At 45.4% G+C, this 17,435-nt stretch overlaps 1 protein-coding gene across 1 annotated transcript in view; it reads right to left on the bottom strand.

Annotated features, from left to right (window-relative positions):
- TOX2 (TOX high mobility group box family member 2) overlaps positions 1–17,435 on the bottom strand; it is a 138,245-nt gene that overhangs the window by 62,220 nt on the left and 58,590 nt on the right. The window lies entirely within an intron of this gene.

Below are 17,435 nucleotides of genomic sequence, written 5' to 3'. Positions count from 1 at the left end.
TTTTGGGAGGCATACATCCAACTCTCACTGGAGAAGTTTGGGTTGTTCCAAATGCCAGCAAAGCCAGAAGCAACATTCTGAGGCTCTTTGGCCTCAACCTGTCCACCTCATTTATATGGGTTGGAAATGATTCCTGATGCATTTGTGCCACATCCCTTTCAATGGCAACACAAGATTACAGTCAGGTTTTCTATTGTCCAAGCTACAGTTGACCTGCATCCCCACTTCACCAAAAAAAGATAAAAATAATAGTCTTCTATGAACAATCTATAGCAAAAGAAATCAGGCCTATTGTAGGCTTTTTAAAAGGCTCCCAACTCTCCCTCCCCACTTTTTTTTTTTTTTTTAATCAGTATCTTATCCAGAACTGGAATCCTGTCAAGTATAGTGGATAGCAAAGAACTATAACTTCTTATTATGTGTATAGTGATTTTATGAATTCAGGGGGGGAATGAAATGCAATTTTGTCAGACTTGTCTGTGTTCATAATGACCAAGTCAAATTAATCATCATGGATAATACTCCTGTGTCAGCCATTCAAGAGACTTTTTAATAGAATTTTTCTGATTCATGTCTTGCAGTACATCAGATCTGTAGTAACGCAGGCACTTCTAAAAATCAGTGCAATTATGGCTTCTTGTTGGCCTGTCATTTTCCTGGAATAAAAATGTCTCTACAAAAGTCATATACAGTACATAAACCAAAATGGAAAACAAAAATATAGTTACAATTAGTCTTGATTTTTTTTTCTAGAGATATAATATCATTTGGAGGCCATTATTTACAGGCAATATATACAGCTACAGTGCATGATGCTGAAGATGGACTGCTTTATGGCAACACATACCAATTTTGTTCTGGTTGTCATTCTTCCTTTGATTGCCCTGTGAGTTAGTGGTTTTTTTACAGGCATGGAAATGACTATCCCATAGAACAAACAGGGTATAGGCAATGGGCTTGCAGTCAAATTATTGTGTTTATTAAAAATGTATCCAGGAAAGCCCACATAGATCCCAAAAGGCTCTTGTTCAGGAAAATCTCTGGTTCAAGAAAAGGTTACAGTCACCATAAAGGCAGATCTACATGCATGGAAGCAGCAGTGCAGCATGCAATGGTATATAAAGGATCAGTAATGCTGCATTTATCCTGCTGAGAGGGAGAGAGAGAAGCAGACCTTGAATTCCCCCGTGATGCAGACAAAAATGAGTTTTGGAAGTAGTTACCCTCAGGAATAAAGGGGAAGAAAAACAGAAACTACCTCAGAGATCTCAGCTTTTCCTTGGTTTTGTTGCAAGGCAGCAACTGCCTGGTAAGAGAGGGCAGGGAAGGAGTCCAGCAGAGCCACAGCACATCCCAAAGAAGAGCTCCACCTGAACCTGCTGGGACAACTCTCCCTCCACATCCACCTTCTCGTGCCACCAGGTACCTTCTGGGGACAAAAGCTCTCAAAACCCCTTTCAGGGAGGAACAGTAACCCACAATCACATACTATATTCCCAAGAACACAAGATCCACATTCAGACCAGCTGTTCACCTGGTCAAACATGCTGACCCAAACTCTAGCCAATACTAGCTAGCACTTTGGAGGAGATCTGAAAATCCCTTGGGAATAATCATGAAGCTCCTCAAAGGACAGAATATTTCACCCCTTCCTTTCACCTACCTCATATGGTTTTATCGCCCTTCCACCTCCTTTCAGCTCTAATATGTTCTTCACCTTAATATCTACTGGCAGAGAATTCCTCAGATTCCTCATAAAGCTCATCCAAACCTACTGCTTTGCAGATTTGCTGTGGTTACTTCTCTGGAAGGCCATTTTAATAAAACAGAGGATGTCCAGACATCACCTTCCTCTGTCCCATGCTGTCCTGACCCATACTGGGGTCACAGCACAGGTGGAGGTACCAAATCTGAACCCATCTCCAATTCTAGAGGCCAAACTCTGGATGACAACACCAGCTCCCTATAACAAAGACCTTCAACTTCCAAAGAAGCAGATGGGATGTTAAGGCTCAAAGTCTGCTGACAGTTTTCAGAGACACTCAAGACTGTCTTATGCAAATTTGAGAAGTTCCCAGAGCTCCAGAAAACTCTCTGTTGTATCTTCACAAGCAGGGCTAGGACTATAAGGCATGTTCGACCTTGCTTTTGGACCACCTGTAGTAATCTCTAGCTTTACCTACAGTACTTCCCCACACTGACAAGAGAACTGGTGTATTTCACCATGTGTTTTTGTGGCTATTTTTCCCTGGTTTTTTCAAAGCAAATGTGGCAGTGCTCCAGGGAAAGCCAGAAGAAGTGCAAGCTCTGCTCCCCATCAGCAAAATATATCTCCCTCCCTCATCTGCCTCACAAGCAGCCTCCTTAAAATTGGTTATAATGATTTTTGCCTGTTTTTAAAAAATATTGAAAGGACAGAAGAGCCAATGAGGACCTAAAATTAGACTGACTTGGCCAGATTAATAAAACCCCTTTTCTTTTCTTTCCTAGTAATTTGCCTGGAAGCGAACACAAGGAATATGATAATATTCTACTCAAGAATATCAGGCATTTCTGGGAATTATTTGAGGAGTGCAGATTTTACATAATTGCCTTTTTTGTCTCATGGCATACTGAATTCACATAATAAGATCAGTCCACTTCAGAGAAACTCATTGCTGGGCTGCTCAGGTTTGGTATTCTGTGCTGAGCCAAGGGTATGTTATATAATGATGGATAATGCACTGTAAGCAGGTCAAGAGAGAAGGCAGCTTGAAAACAGTAATGAAGCACATACAAGGAAGAATTAGGAAAAAGCACTCTAAGAAATTAGTTCAGCCTGGATTCATTTGAGTAAGAAGGACCCAGAGCAGGAGGGAACAGGATTCTGTACCATACTTGTCCCCTTTCAGGTTTTGTCTTAGAGATCGTTTCCCTTATTCTCAAAACTAAAGGTATGGGGTTAAGAGATTGAGGGAGCCTGTGTGGCACACTTTGCATGGATGCCTTGTTTCAGTTTCTCAGTTTTTCAGAGTTTTATCACCCAGGCTATATCCTAGCCCCCCGCCCAGAGCCATCTTCTGTGCCAAAGGCAGCACAGCTACTACTGCTTTCCTTAAGACATCTGCAGTGAGATCCCCCAGCAAAGTCAAACAGCAACACAATCCATCCTGAACCAAGTCTTTTTCCCAGATATGCCTTAATTATTACCCCCCAGTTAGCATGACAAACTTTCAAATGCAGCTCTGCAGGGTCCTCCTACCCCAGGCACAGCACTGGGGTCTGCCAGGTGCTGAGACACAGGAACAACCAAGCAGACACTGTTCTGTCCCAAGTGGTTCTACACTACACCTGGTTTTCTCTCATCATTATACATGTTCCCTGGCTTCCCATATGTAAAAAAAGCAGTAAGTCCTTGTTGAGTCATTTTAGGACACATATTGGTACCAGGAAACGGAGCACGATGCTGCTCATGAACCCAGTCCAAGGCCAAGAGGGTAGAGCAAAGCCAACAGTAACAGCTCTTGGCACTAAAGTGAGAGTGGAAATCACAAGCTGGGTCAGCCCAATGTGTAAAATTTCTAATTATTTAATGATGTGAGCCAGGCCAGCCTGGCCAGGGGCAGTGAGGAGCAGGCCTGGACTTTAGAAACCCAAAGCATCATTTGCCAGACATGCACTCACATTTGAGCCCACACTCTTCCAAAGTCAGACTTGGGATCCCCAAAGTAAATTGACAAGACAATGACATATATTAAAAAAAAAAAAAAAATCAGTAACAAAATCCAGTCACAGCAGTGGCACCCTCTCCTCATCACCCAGGTTTGACATATCTGATTAGCAGGAGGAAGGCAGAGATGTGGGGAGTGCTTGCATCATGTGGTGCAATCCAGCACCTCCCGCAGGGTGCCCAGCTGCTGCAGAAGCAATTTCACAGCTCATCATCCATTATGAGATTAAAATATTTTTTTTTTCCTCCCGTGAAGTATTAATAAATTGTGCAGGCAGCCCAGAGTTAGTTCCATTTACACAAATGGTAGTGAATCACCCACCTAGTTATTTCTTAATGGATTGAGTACCTGTTATCCTCCTTATCCTGTAATTTAAAAAAAAGTAAATACACAAACCTGTTTATTTGTCTCATCAGGCCATGAGCCAGGTTTTATTAAGCCTGGGGATACCAGGACAAAAGTAGAGCTGTTGGTCCTGTGGACCTGCCCACCACTTTACAAGGGAACAATACCAGAACAGCCAAGTTGATCAATACAGAAAGAAAAATGCCCTACAAAAAAGCCCAAGACACACTGAAATCCCTCCCAGAATTCACTTCCTTTGCCTTCTGGGGGCAAAACTCACTGAGGCATTGCTGATATAATGCAGCTTCCTTGGTACATATAGTGAAGATGTAAAGCTGTAGTCAGAGCTCCACTAATGGCTCTTTGAACATCACTGCTTTATTATGGTATCAGAAGAAGCAGGCATATTTAATGTTTAAACTTCCAATGACAAATGCCTTCAGCAAATATGTTTTATGTATTTATTCAGTGCTTCTTAAGCGCCTGTCACCTTAGCAGGTAGGGTGCTGCTTACCTTTTCTTTTTTTAGATTTATTAAAATTAAGAACATGGCTTTGTAAAATACCACCTTCTTCCCTCTCCTCTCTCCTCTTTATCCCCAAGAGAAGCTTGAAATCTTTTACCCATCCTATCCATTGCAAAACATTTCAGACTGCCAGAAGTTGCCAAAATGGGAAAAGGAAATGAACTGAAATTACCAGTGCAATAAATCAGCCTCCCATCTTATCCCAAAGACCCTCAGCTCCAGAACCTGGCTCCTGGAGAAGTGCCAGAGCCACTTAACCTTGGAGCCAGCTTTGCCAAAGTACACCCTAAGATAAGATGGCAAGAGCATCTCCCAGATTTCCACCTCAATAGCCGGGTCAGGAGGCATCAGCCTGGAGCTAAGCAGGACCTGGTTATGGTTGGTCACAGGAGATTAAAGATTAGAGGACTGCAGAACTGTTCTGGTTTTGAAAGACCTTCATTATCATCAGGTTCAATTGTTATCCCAGCACTGCCAAGGCCACCACTAAACCATGTCCTTCAGTACCACATCTGTAGAGCTTTTAAAACCCTCCAGGGATAGTCATTCAAACACCTTCCTGAGCAGCCTGTGCCAAGACCTGCCAACCCTTTCAGGGAAGAATTCCTAATATCCAAGTTAAACCTCCTCTGGCACACCTTCAGGCCATCTCCTCTTGTCCTATTGCTTGGTATTAGGAAAAAGAACTCGACCCCCCCTCACCCCAACCTCCTTTCAGGCAGTTTCAGAGTCTCCCCTCAGCCTCCTTTGCCACAGGCTGAACATACCCCAGCTGCTTCTCGTACCACTTGTGCTCCAGATCCTTCCCTAGCTCTGTTGCCTTTCTCATGGATCACTCCAGCCCCATGGGATCAGACCATGCTTGTCTCCTTGCAGATTCTAAAGATGCAAAACTCATCCATGTGCCAGTCCCCCCATCCATGCGATGTTGAGACAAACCCCAGGGACCTCCCTCTACCTCCTTTGAGCTTCTGAGCACCATAATGACCACAAGCTGTTCCTCCACAACCACGAGTGCAAGAATTTCATTCGATTGCTCCCTTACCCAAAGCAGAAGCTGTCCCATCACAAGAGCACAAAGGTGTTGGGCTCTTAGGGAAAGCATGAAACACCAAGAGACTTGGTGGAAAAATTGTGAGAACTGTAACATGGCCAAGTATCCAAATCCCCAGCATAGGTGTGAAAGTCTCAACCTTAAACCTCCAATATGTGAATTTTGGGAAACAAACAGATCTTATATTTAACAATTTTAGTAATTTTTATTCCTTAATAAAAAGAAGCTTACATAAAGCATCAAACCCAGGCAGAAACACACACACACTGTTCATCTATGTCCTAAATCAGATACTCATCAAATACCTTCAAAAGCATTTAACTATGTGGACAAAATTAATAGCTTTCAGGAGGAAAGCAAAAAAGGAAAACTATCAAATTAACTACCCAAATAGTAACACTTCCCTAAAGTAATGAGAGCTCTGCACCTCGAAGTACAGCAGGGACACCAAGTCAGGAGTAATGATCATCTCCAGTTATGGTGGGGAGAAAGGACAATTGGAGGCATCTCTAGAGGCAGGGGACAGCATTTGAAGAGATGAAGGTGCAAGAGGCCTCACATCAACACCAGCCTGACCTGCAGCCCATGACCAGGAACCCACCCTAATACACAAGGCAGGAGGCACTCTGGTAGCAGTGCATCCACAGAAAATCATCCCCGGCCATCCAGAAGCCAAAACAACTGAAACTCTTCATTCATTAAACAGCTGTAGAGCTGCTTCTGTTCTTTTTACTAGTTTATAACACACCAGGTAGACCCTGAATTGTTCCAAGGGAAATGGGCAGAAGTGGGCCAAAACAAGAGAGATGCTACTGGATGAGCCAGGGAGGCTCTGAGCACTGCACAGCTGGAGGTAAAAAAGCCAAAACATCGACCCCCTTGTAAAAATTCACTGTTCACTGTACTCAGGGGCTTCAGCTGCCACCTTTCAACTTCAAGGCTACAGGATATTTCCAAAAACCTGTGACAACTCAGAGCCAAGTGTTAATATTGGTAAAAAACCAGGTACCTCAGGGTCCTGCTGCGGTGCTGCATCACAGTGTAACCCATAATATGATCAGAACAGGACAGAGCCTTTTGAGGAACATCACTAGAGGAGCTTGGCAGCAAGCTAAGCTCTATCAGCTTTCACCATTTCTCCTCCAATCCCTAATTGTGGTATCAAACACCAGGAATCTCTTTCCAGACTGGAATGAGCTGAGGCAGCTGCCAATCAAGAATCTCAGATAAAAATTAAAAACACTCAGGTAGAAGAGCAGGGGTGTCTAACATGCACGTTGCAGCATATTCTCAATGCAGAACTTTGGAAACCAGGGCAAGCAGAAGAATTACATGTTCAAACTGTAGTGTTTCAAAAATTTAAACACTAGAGCACAAGTTGCTCAAAGACCTTCAGCATTTTCTGCATTTTGCAGAGCAGCTTTCACTTTTTGATCCCCAGCACCTCTGTGTGACACAATAAATTCATTCATGAAGTTGTAATCAAGTGCCCAGTAATTTCCATCCTTTCCTTGCAGCTCCTCTCTTGACATTTCATGACCAATTTTCTTGAGAAAAGCTTCAAGGCTCTCAGGGGTTTGCTCACCAGTCCTTTGTGCCTGCACACACCCTGGAGCTCTGCCCTTGTGCAGAGATGAAAGTGCAAGAGGAAACAGCCCATTTGCACAACCATCACCACTAACTACACCTCCCAGCAGGCATGCAGAGAGTGATGCAAAAATGCCCAGCCTTCAACTTGCTAACCCTTGAGTGAGACACATCCTGATTTTAAGCATTGGGGCTCCTTCAGTTTTGCTACTTTTGGTGTCAGTGCTGATGTTTCCTTTCCCCATGTTCAGTGCAGGGAAACCTGGGATGAGGGGTGGCCAGGTGAGGACCACACATCTTCCCTTCCACACCACTGAAGCTCCCAGGCTTGCAGCACCCTGACCTATAGGCAGAGGAACATGACCTTTGTTAGGGGCATCCTTCTCCAGCTGGGTTTCTGGTGTAAAGAAGCACCTTTTGGGTGTTTGCTTCCAAAATGCAGTAGGAAATGCTGAAGCCTGGGGAAAAAAGCTCCTCAAAAGAAATGCAGCCTCCAGCTTTGAGTGTGGCATGGGGAGTACCACCAGCCCTCAGTGCTGTGTGTCTGGTTTTGTTTAGAAGTCATTTGGATTTCTGAAAATAAATTTCCTAAATTGCCTTCCAGAGACTGATGACCTTTTTTTTTTTTTTCTCTCTTCTTCCCTCCTTAATAAACTTTCAGAGGTATCTTTATTGTTATGTCTAATTTTAGAGAAAACTAACATTTCCTGAGATTCAATTTCTCTCATAATTGTTGGAAGGAAACTAAATTGTCTGCTGTAAACATTCACTGTATTGTGCAAAATGTATCTTTATTACAGCCCACTGGGAATATTAAGAAAATTCCCAATCCTAGTCCTTCCTCTTTTTTTTTTTTTTTTTTTTTTTTTAAGCTTGCTCTTTTCTCTTACATACCCATTAGTGTCAGTTCAAACATTCTGCAGGCAAGATATAAGAACCTAAAATATATTATTTAACAATCAAGAGCAGAATGAAGACTTGAGAGCAGCAAGGTCCTTTCTGCCTTCTCTTTTGGTGCTTTCTGATACAGAAAATGGGAATGGCTGTTCCATTTGTCTGTGTGTGTCTGTGTATACTTTGAGTTGATGAAAAAAATCTCATTAGTTTAGTCTGACATATACTCAATACAGTCTATGTATATATTTTTTTTCATTTTAATCTACAGCTGCAAAATGATACTAAATTTCATCAGATTGGAACGAAAACTGTGGTCTTGGAACATTTCCTTTTAAGGGTCTTATATTTATTCAGAATTCATGAATCATTTTCCAGTAATACAACTATAATTATTCTTAAAGTGTTATGTTTGAAGGTTTAATACGAAATACTTGCAAAAAGCTCTTTTTCACTTTGATAGTTTGTAATCTTCATGGTAATCAGATCAGTTAGATCCTTCACACAGCAGTCAGGAAAATGCAATTTAATATGAAACTCATACTCTTCACTCATGTTTTAATTAAAGTCATAAAAGCCAAGTCATATTTTGCCCTTTAGAGTGCACCCAGATGTACAGACCTGGGCCATACAGCAGAGCTCAGACCCTCCCAGTGTCTGCTGACGGATTTCCTACTTTGAGATAAATTGAGCACAAGCCTTGCTGAGAGGTGGCTGATCACAGAAGTGATGTCACCCATGAGACCCAGCACAGTCCTCAGCACCCCACGGGATGGGTGATAGGTGCCCAGGCCAACCACACAGCTCTGGGTCAGGTTTGGCAGGAGCTCAGGCTGCAGTGCCAGTGGCACCTCTCTGGGAAACTCTACTGCATCCCTCCCTGCCTTGGGGTTGTGGGTCCCATCCCAACTCTGGGAAAGATCTCAGCTTTCCCCAGAGGTGCAAAACAACTCAGGGCTGGTGGCAGGGCCATGCACGTCCCCCTCCTGCTGGCCTGCAATTTGTGAACACAGTGCATGTTTGTCTCCTCACTTGCACCTGCATCGCCCACTCCCCTCTCCTAGAATCACAGAATCATAGAATCAGCTGGGTTGGAAGGGACCTCCTCACAGATCAAGTCCAACCCTTGGTCCACTCCCCCCGTGGTTCCCAGACCATGGCACTGAGTGCCACATCCAGTCTCTTTTTAAATATCTCCAGAGACAGAGAATCCACTCCTTCCCTGGGCAGCCCATTCCAATGGCTGATCACCCTCTCCGTAAAAAAATTCTTCCTGAGCACCCCACAGTGCGAGATCCCCTCCTGGGGACCACAACATGTGGCACCCATGGCACCCACCCTCACCTGCCCGAGGAACTCATGGAACCCACCTCCCCTGATGGGGTACTCAATGGCTGCACCCACCTGAAGCCACTCAGCCTCCAAGACAGGGGATGCCCAGGGGTCTGCTGCACAAATGCCACCACAGAACACACCCCATGGTGCAAAGGTGCCAAGTTCTCATGGGCTGGTTCCTCATCAGGTTCCACCACTTTGCCAGAGCAGGGAGGGTCAGGTACCCCCCTCCCACTCATGGACAAGCTGCCAGGTCACGTTCACAGCTCTGCCCAACCACGTGAGCCAGGTGAGGCTGAAGGGAACCCCTGACCCGGATGGACCACACTGGAGATAACCTGACCTTCATCATTCTCCAGCAGCCCCAGGATGCTCTGTTGAGTGGGGCAGGCCAGCAGGGGCTGGAGAGGATCCCAACAGAAGCTATAAAGGGGTCTTCCTTTCTTCCCAGGCTTTCAGCAGGCCAAACTCTGCAGAGGAAAACAACACTTCCCTGCTGGCAGCAAGCAGCTCCACAGTTAATGACTCTGTTGTGCCGACAGACCCAAACACTGGCTCAGGCCAGGGCTCTGATGAGAAGCAATCTATCAGCTGGGAAAGGAAATCCCAAGAGCAACAGGCTGGGCCTTTTTCATACTCCTGTGGCCCACAATGTGACATTTCCACAAACAGTTTTCAAAAGCCACTCCCCAGAGGTCCATTACAGAAGAAAACCAACCTCTGCAGGAGCCCGACCCAACCTTCCCAACAGGACACAGGAGCAAATCTGGCTCGTGGCAGCTCCCCAGTGGTGGCATTATCAGAGTTATTGCATGATCAGAGCTCAGCATCAAAAAGACCAGGTCCTGCCCACACTGTGTCACAGTGGGTAACACAGGAGACAAACGGCAAGGAATTAGCACAGTATGAGGAGCTGGAGGATCTGAGAGCAGAAATAGCTTGTGCATAAAAGCTTCAGGATTGCCTTTGTCTAAAGCAAGAGCCACCAGTCAAGGACAACCCAGCACCCCCCAGATGAGCAGTGACCTGAGGGGCACTGTCAGGGGGTTTCAAGCACATGTAAATCCCATATTAATGTGCTGCCTGTGCTTGGAATGTGACCTGCTCCCTCCAGAGCTGCTCCAGGTTCCTGCAAATGGAGGTCTCCACTTTGCCATGCTGACCACCAAAAGCAGCACCACATGCAGTCCCTTTACAGCAACACCCAGCACAGTGGGAAAGGTGACACTTTATTGAAATGACACTCTGTTGGCCAAAGGAACCTGCACGCCACCTTCTTCTAGATCTTGCTGATATTTTCTGAGCTGGGCTTTACAAGTTCATCCATTGCTGGACTGCCAGACCCTGTGTCCTCAGGAGTCACCACACAAAGCAACAAATGCTGTTCAGTGTTGTTCAGTCTGACTGGACCTGAGCTACACTCCACCATGCAAGCCCATTACTCCATCTGCTTCACCTTCCAGCACACAGGAACATTTTTGGACCCCCAGATTCCTCCAGCCCTGCTGGCAGGTGTCATGGCATTTCAGCACCAGGAAATACCCATATCCAACCCTCTATCAGAATTCTTCCTGGTATCAATATTTTCTATATATAAATCTTATATAAATCTTATATTTCTTATATAAATCTATATATAAAACTCAAAATGCAGCAGCAGCAAATACTGCTTCCCAGTGGGACACACACAGTTCTGCTGCTCCACCAGCCCCTGGATACCCACCACCTGCCCAGCCCACAGGCCACTGCCTCCAGCTCTGGATCACTCTCCTGCAATGATTGGGTTTTTCTTTTTTTTTTTTTTTTTTTTTTTTTACATTATTTTACTGCTTATGGACTTCTTCACTGCAAAAGAAACAGGAGCTCTGTTAGGAGGTCCTCATGCACACACTGATCACACTCCTTCCAGATTGAGGGCTGGATTCAAGTGTACTGCTTAATGCAGATGCTCTCCAGTATCAGGTCAAAACCAATCCTGAGCTGATCCAGATCCCAGAAAATCAGACTTGGGAAAGAGAAGGAAAGGACCAACTCGAGGGCACAGCTGGCTGTGGCCACCTGGAAGCCCCCGGAGGAGCAATGGATGCTGTGCTTGACCCCTGGGCCAATCCTCTGATGCTCCTCAGCATCTCCTTCACTCTCCTGCCCCTGCTCCTAAAGCTAAACCTATTTAGGAACCTCAGATCTTTGATGAGATGTATGTCTACACATGAAATTAAACCACCAACACCACAGAGGTTCTCTGTCTCCACAAGGCACTCTGTGTCACCTTTCAGGTATCTTCAATTGTATAAGATGTGATTTCTTTCTTTTTCCCCCAGAGTAAATGCAACAGAAACAGAGGCTATTCATTCTGGTTTAGGAACTGCTCAGTCACATCAACTTTTCCCTCCATGATGCTTGGTAGATGTTTTTCAAACACCCCGTTGTTAACAACTTAGAAGTCCCTTGAGATGATAGCTGAAGATGGAATTTGTTCTGTTTGTAATACCAAGGGATTTTTTTATTATCATGATTTTATTCAAGACCTACAACCAACCCTACCCCAACAAGAAAAGTCCTTCTTGGTACGACTAAGTTACAGCATTTGCTTCCTGACTTGCACCTTTCAAAAATTCCACTGTCACACAGGAGTTCATGCAAAATTCATGAGCCTGGATCATCAGCTGTAGTTGTGCTCACCTCCATAACCCCTCCTGGAAGGGTTTCCATTAGCTGCTGATTAAAATAAATGACATGTAACACTCTATTGTTCATCCTAAAATAGGACATGAGATTCTTCCTGAATCATCTGCTGAGAAAAGCATTTAATATCTATCAATGTCTACCCTCTATTTTTTATTCCCTAGGACAACATTGGAAATTGTTCAGTATTCTCAAAGAACAGGAGGGAAAGAGCAAAATCTGTACCTTAGCACAGGTGCCTGCTGCACTGCCCAGCTCTGTCCAGTCCTCTCTTTCAACTTCCAGTCAGTACAAAGCCCTCAACCAGGGGCCTCCTATAGATATGGCCCAGCCATGTGTGCAATATGTCATACAAAGGGATTAGGAAGGCATCAGTTTTGTTACTGTAAGGTGTACTCTGCCCCTATCATGGTGGACTTCAAAAACACAGATTATTTGCAAATTGGAAGAGACCAGGATGCTGTGCAGAGGCAAAGAAAGTCAAAGCCAAGGAGCAGAATTCTGCTGGGAACTCAGAAGCATCTGAGCCCTCCATGCCTGAGGGCCATGGGCTCTTCTCTTTAAAACCTTGGACTGAAATCTGTGATTTTCTCTAGCACTGACCATCATCAGCCCCTGTGATCAATACCTCAAGCCAGACAACCACCAAAATAAAAAGATTATTCAGACCCTCTGAGTCTCCTCAGAATGAAACACAAGTTTGTCTCACAACGCACTATGCCAAGGCTGATCAGACTCCTGAGAAACACAAGTATTTATTAGGGGACTTGAGTGGAATCTGCACCAGGAAGAACACACTGCTGGGCCTTAATTTTCCTCCACCACCCCCCCCCACCACAACAAGACCTGAGAAAGATTGCCCTAAGGTACCAGTCAGCCACACGTGTGCTCCAGTGTCTTCCAGGCTTTCTTCTGAGGGAAACCAAGGTCTCAGACACTGGTTGGGGTGACCACCATGCAAGCTGTTGCACCAAAAGAGCTTTGGGGGCAAACAACCAAATTTCTCACATTTAGATGTCCTTGGGAGGTCAGGGACCAACAACCATGAGAATACAACAAACCCAAGCAATGGAAAGCTGTCACTTCCCTGTGAGGGAACCATCCCTTCCAAAGCAACTGATGAGGGAACACCACATGGAGGAAAGTCCACATTGGTCCTGCTTTGCAGCTTCCTACTAAGGAGGAGGCGCAAGAAGAAGAGACGGAGGGTTTGTGTCTGATTGTCCTCACACCTCCTGGGGCTCTGTGGTGGCCTCACAACTGTGCAGGCACAGAAGGTTGGAGGACAAGACATCTGCCAGCATCATGACAGGGCTTGTTTTATAGCAGAGGCTGCCAGGATGGGCTCTGTCTAGTCTGAAGCATTAGCAGAGTGTAAGGAAAGTATCCATAGCTTCCTGCACCATCATTAATTTCTAATTATGCTATTGCTTACTGTCTACATTATTGCTTACTTACCAACACAGCTTTATTGTACAGTCCAGTTCCTTATAACTAGCAAACCCATTGTTATGCTAAAATGAATGCTCCCAATGTTATTTATTATTTTATAAACCTTGTGTAACCCTGAATGAGGACATTAAATGGCAAGAACACTACTTCAAAATCCCATTTTAAATAAGTCACCAAGACAGCTGTGCCTTTATAAAACACATTAGAGTGGCACTCAGAGCACATATGGCTCAGGGATATATACAAATTATACAATTTCTGTCATTCGATCAAGTAAGAGGGACGTTTTGACCCCAGAAATGAGTCAAATGTAAGTTGTAATTCAAGCCCCACCGGAGGCCTTGGTGGTAATGCATCCTGACGGCTGATCAAAGAGCTCTGAACATTTGACCCACCAGATCAGCGACTTTCTGTATCTATTATGGCTAATACAGACCCCAGCCTGAAGATGTATGGAGATAAAGAGAGAGAGGGCAACAGGCAGAGTAGATAAAGGTTGATTTATACAGACCCCAGCACAGAGCTACACACACTGGTGGATTTCACACATGCGGGCAAGGGGTGCGCATGTGTAACCCCACACTAAAATTGAGATAGGGCCACATCTAGAGACAGATGCTGTCCACGTGACAGTGATAATCCCTCTCAGCTCCATTTTCCCTTGGTACATCAGTTTAACCCCCAGGCTCAGCTGAGCTCCTGCACACAAGAGCAGAACCCACCTCCTGTTTCATGCACCTGCTGCCACGCACAAACATGTCTGTGCCCATGGATCTGCCTTCTCAGCAGTGTAAAGATGAGCAGCTCCATCTGTGAGCCACCCTAATGACACACAGCCCCAAACCAAAGCCCTCCCTGCAGCTCTGCAGAGTCTGGGACATCAAGTGTCCCACCAGGCTTTGGGAAATCCCATTTTTCCAGTGCTGCTGTGCAAACCTGCAACCCCTACACGTGTCCTGAGGGCACATGGGGCTCCTGGCAGCCAAGACCTGAGGGTTTTGCTACACACATGAGCAGCCTGAGCAAGCCAGCCAGAGACAGCATCAGGAGGAGGAAAGAAAGATTGTGGAAAGAACTTTCTGCCAATTTGATTACCCTGTATTCAGCCTTCACAGTTAAAGCAGCAGGATTCTATCTGTGCACTAAGCAAAGAGCTGCTGCATCTCCCTGCCCTGAGTAAACCCTACAGATTTATGGCAGACTTTGCACGAGGAGACACACAAATTAACTTGTTAGTCCACAAAGTGGCGTGTTACTCAGCTGGAATAAGCTGTGCACTGAAAGCTCCCAGGATTAGGCAGAGTGCAGGATCAAAAATGCCCAGCAGTAAGTAATCAGCTCTTTACTCCTTCGAATCCGCCCATCACCCTGCCAGAGAAAGGTGGAAAACACTCCTAAGGATTTCCATAATGTCCCTCCATGGACCGGGCAGACTCACATCCCTGTTCCCAACAAGCCAAGGGACAACTGCTCCCAAACCCTGCCTGACCATGATGTGATCCTCTGCTCCCAGCAAGGTATTTCTGGCAGCTGGTTGCTTTTAATGTAGGATGAAGATACCTTCTCACAGGGTGCTCCCAAGCACAGTGGTTTCATATTTACAAGGCTCAGTCAGCAGCAACCAAGCTCAGTCCTGTCCAGCTACATGGAGAATTCCCCAAATTTTGCCTGTCTTGGGGTTACTGTCCCTGTCACAAAGGCCTTAATAATTGCCTTCTCTTACTGATTTTGCATTTGGTTTTATTCCCTTTAACAGCACCATTGTAATTGTACTCATCTTTCAAGTACATCACGTGGCTGATAATCTGTCCATTCCTTGGGATTTTTGCCTGACTTAATTCCTTGCCTTTGTTTGGGGAGGGATGGGGGAAGAGAAAGAAAGAAAGAAAATTGACTGGAGTGAGGAATGATGCTCTGCTGACTTCATGAGACACAACAGATACCTCACTCATCCCAGGGGTCAGATGTCTGTGACAGTTTGATCAGATGTCTAGTTGCATTTATACTCTGGGCCCTGTTGGGGCTTGAATTACATTTCACATTTGACTCACTTCTGGGGTTAAATGTCCCTCCTATTTGATAGAACAAGAGGAATTCTTTTCCCCAAGCAAGGCTGTGCCATGGATCTGTCAGTGATCCCATTATATTTTAGGCTCCTGGATCTCTGCTTTTCGTGCTGAGATGAACCCTTTTTGGGTTGATGAGAAGTGCAGCTAATAGCACAGCAGCAATCACAAGTAGGAGAAGGCAGGGACCAGCTGGCTTTCAGGTGGTTTTGATGGTGTTTTGCTGGGCTTTTTTGAGGAGTCTGGGTTGCCCTCCCCTCCTGTCTTCCCCTCCCAAGTTAGCAGCTCTCCAGGGCAGGGAGTGATGAGGGAGAAGGATGCAGCCCCTGGTCCTGGTTTTACCATGCTCTTACCATGGGATGCTGCAGAAGTTCCTCAGGATCAAAAACTGAACAAGGGGCTGAGCTAAGATGGCTACAAGGGTGCTGCTGCCCAAGGAGCACTCAGCAAGGAGCTGCCCTGACTGCTCTGTCTCTGGAGGTTTAGAGAGAATAATCTGAGTGACTGGAAAGGATGACTCAAGATCTTAAGCAGTTTTCGGATTTCTGAAAAGAATGTAAGCATGGCACTGACAGGCAGGAGCCATTTAACACCCCCTAGGTTTAAACCAGGGCAGGGGGGGAGATGACAAACAGAATTCTGCTTTGCACCTAACTCCTAGTTATTCTGAAAGAAAAATCAGGCAATTGAGAATTTCCACTAACAAAGACTATCAAACTTCTCCCATCTGTGGACTCCTAAATATTTTCCAGTTGAAAAGAGGCCCTATACACACTTCTTGCTCTACACCCTTTGCCACCCACCTCGAAGCACGGAGGGGCTGGAAGCCCTTACAGATCCAGGGGATTTCATGGTGACAGTCTCACTCCAGGACATCCCAAGCATTTGGGTCCCAGGGGAACTCACAGTGTAGTGCAAAACTGGGGTAAATAAGCAAGTGTGCCCCAAAAGAGGTGTTGTGAACCTAAGATTTCCCACTGCTTATGCTGAATGTTCCAGTGCCTGCACCCGAGCTGGGCTCAAGGTGAAGCTGCCCAGTAGAACCAGTTTTAGACAATTATGAGGAAAATAAGCCACCAGGTCCATCTATTTCAGTCCGATGGCTTCAGTAATTAGTGTGCATGATTTGCCTTTGTCCCCAAGGATCCCCAAGGCTGAGTGACAGTCCATGTGTGCTGTGCAGGCATCTCAGGGCAGATGATTTAGCAGCCTCTCAAGTGGGATTGTGAAACCTCACTCCTGCTGTTCAATGTACACGTTCAGGTTACAACAGGTTTAGCAAACAATTAAAAAAAAAACCTCAAACCACAACATCTGTAAGCCCCATTTAAATAGAGGAGTTGTGTTATTAGCAATGAAGTCACGACGAGTGCTGTTAAGTGCTCTGTAGTAAATACTGATGGGCGGGTAAATAAAGGGAGAGGATGAAATAAAGAGGGTGCAGGAGGAAGCCTGCTCCCCATCCTCCTCATCTTCTCACTCATGCTGGATGAGAATCATCACTATTGTCCTTGTATGGCATGAATACTTGACCACCACAGATGGATGACCCCCTGCTCTTGTACCCCAAAGCAGTGCTGTGTTGAGTCCCAAATCCCAGGAGCACATCCTAACCCCACCCCCGGCCACACACTCTGTCCAGAGCAATAAGAAGTTGGTGGCATCTTCAGCTGGATGGAAATCACCACACAGCTGCTGCTCAACTTTTGCAACACATCAGTCTCACATGGCACAACCCTGCACGATTCATGACGAATGCGGATGGGGTCAACAGGACCCTA

This window comes from Calypte anna, chromosome 20, assembly GCF_003957555.1.
Source record: "Calypte anna isolate BGI_N300 chromosome 20, bCalAnn1_v1.p, whole genome shotgun sequence".
Classification (NCBI taxonomy): domain Eukaryota; kingdom Metazoa; phylum Chordata; class Aves; order Apodiformes; family Trochilidae; genus Calypte; species Calypte anna.
The sequence above is the reverse complement of the archived record's forward strand: the minus strand, read 5'-3'. Positions and strand labels throughout refer to the sequence as shown.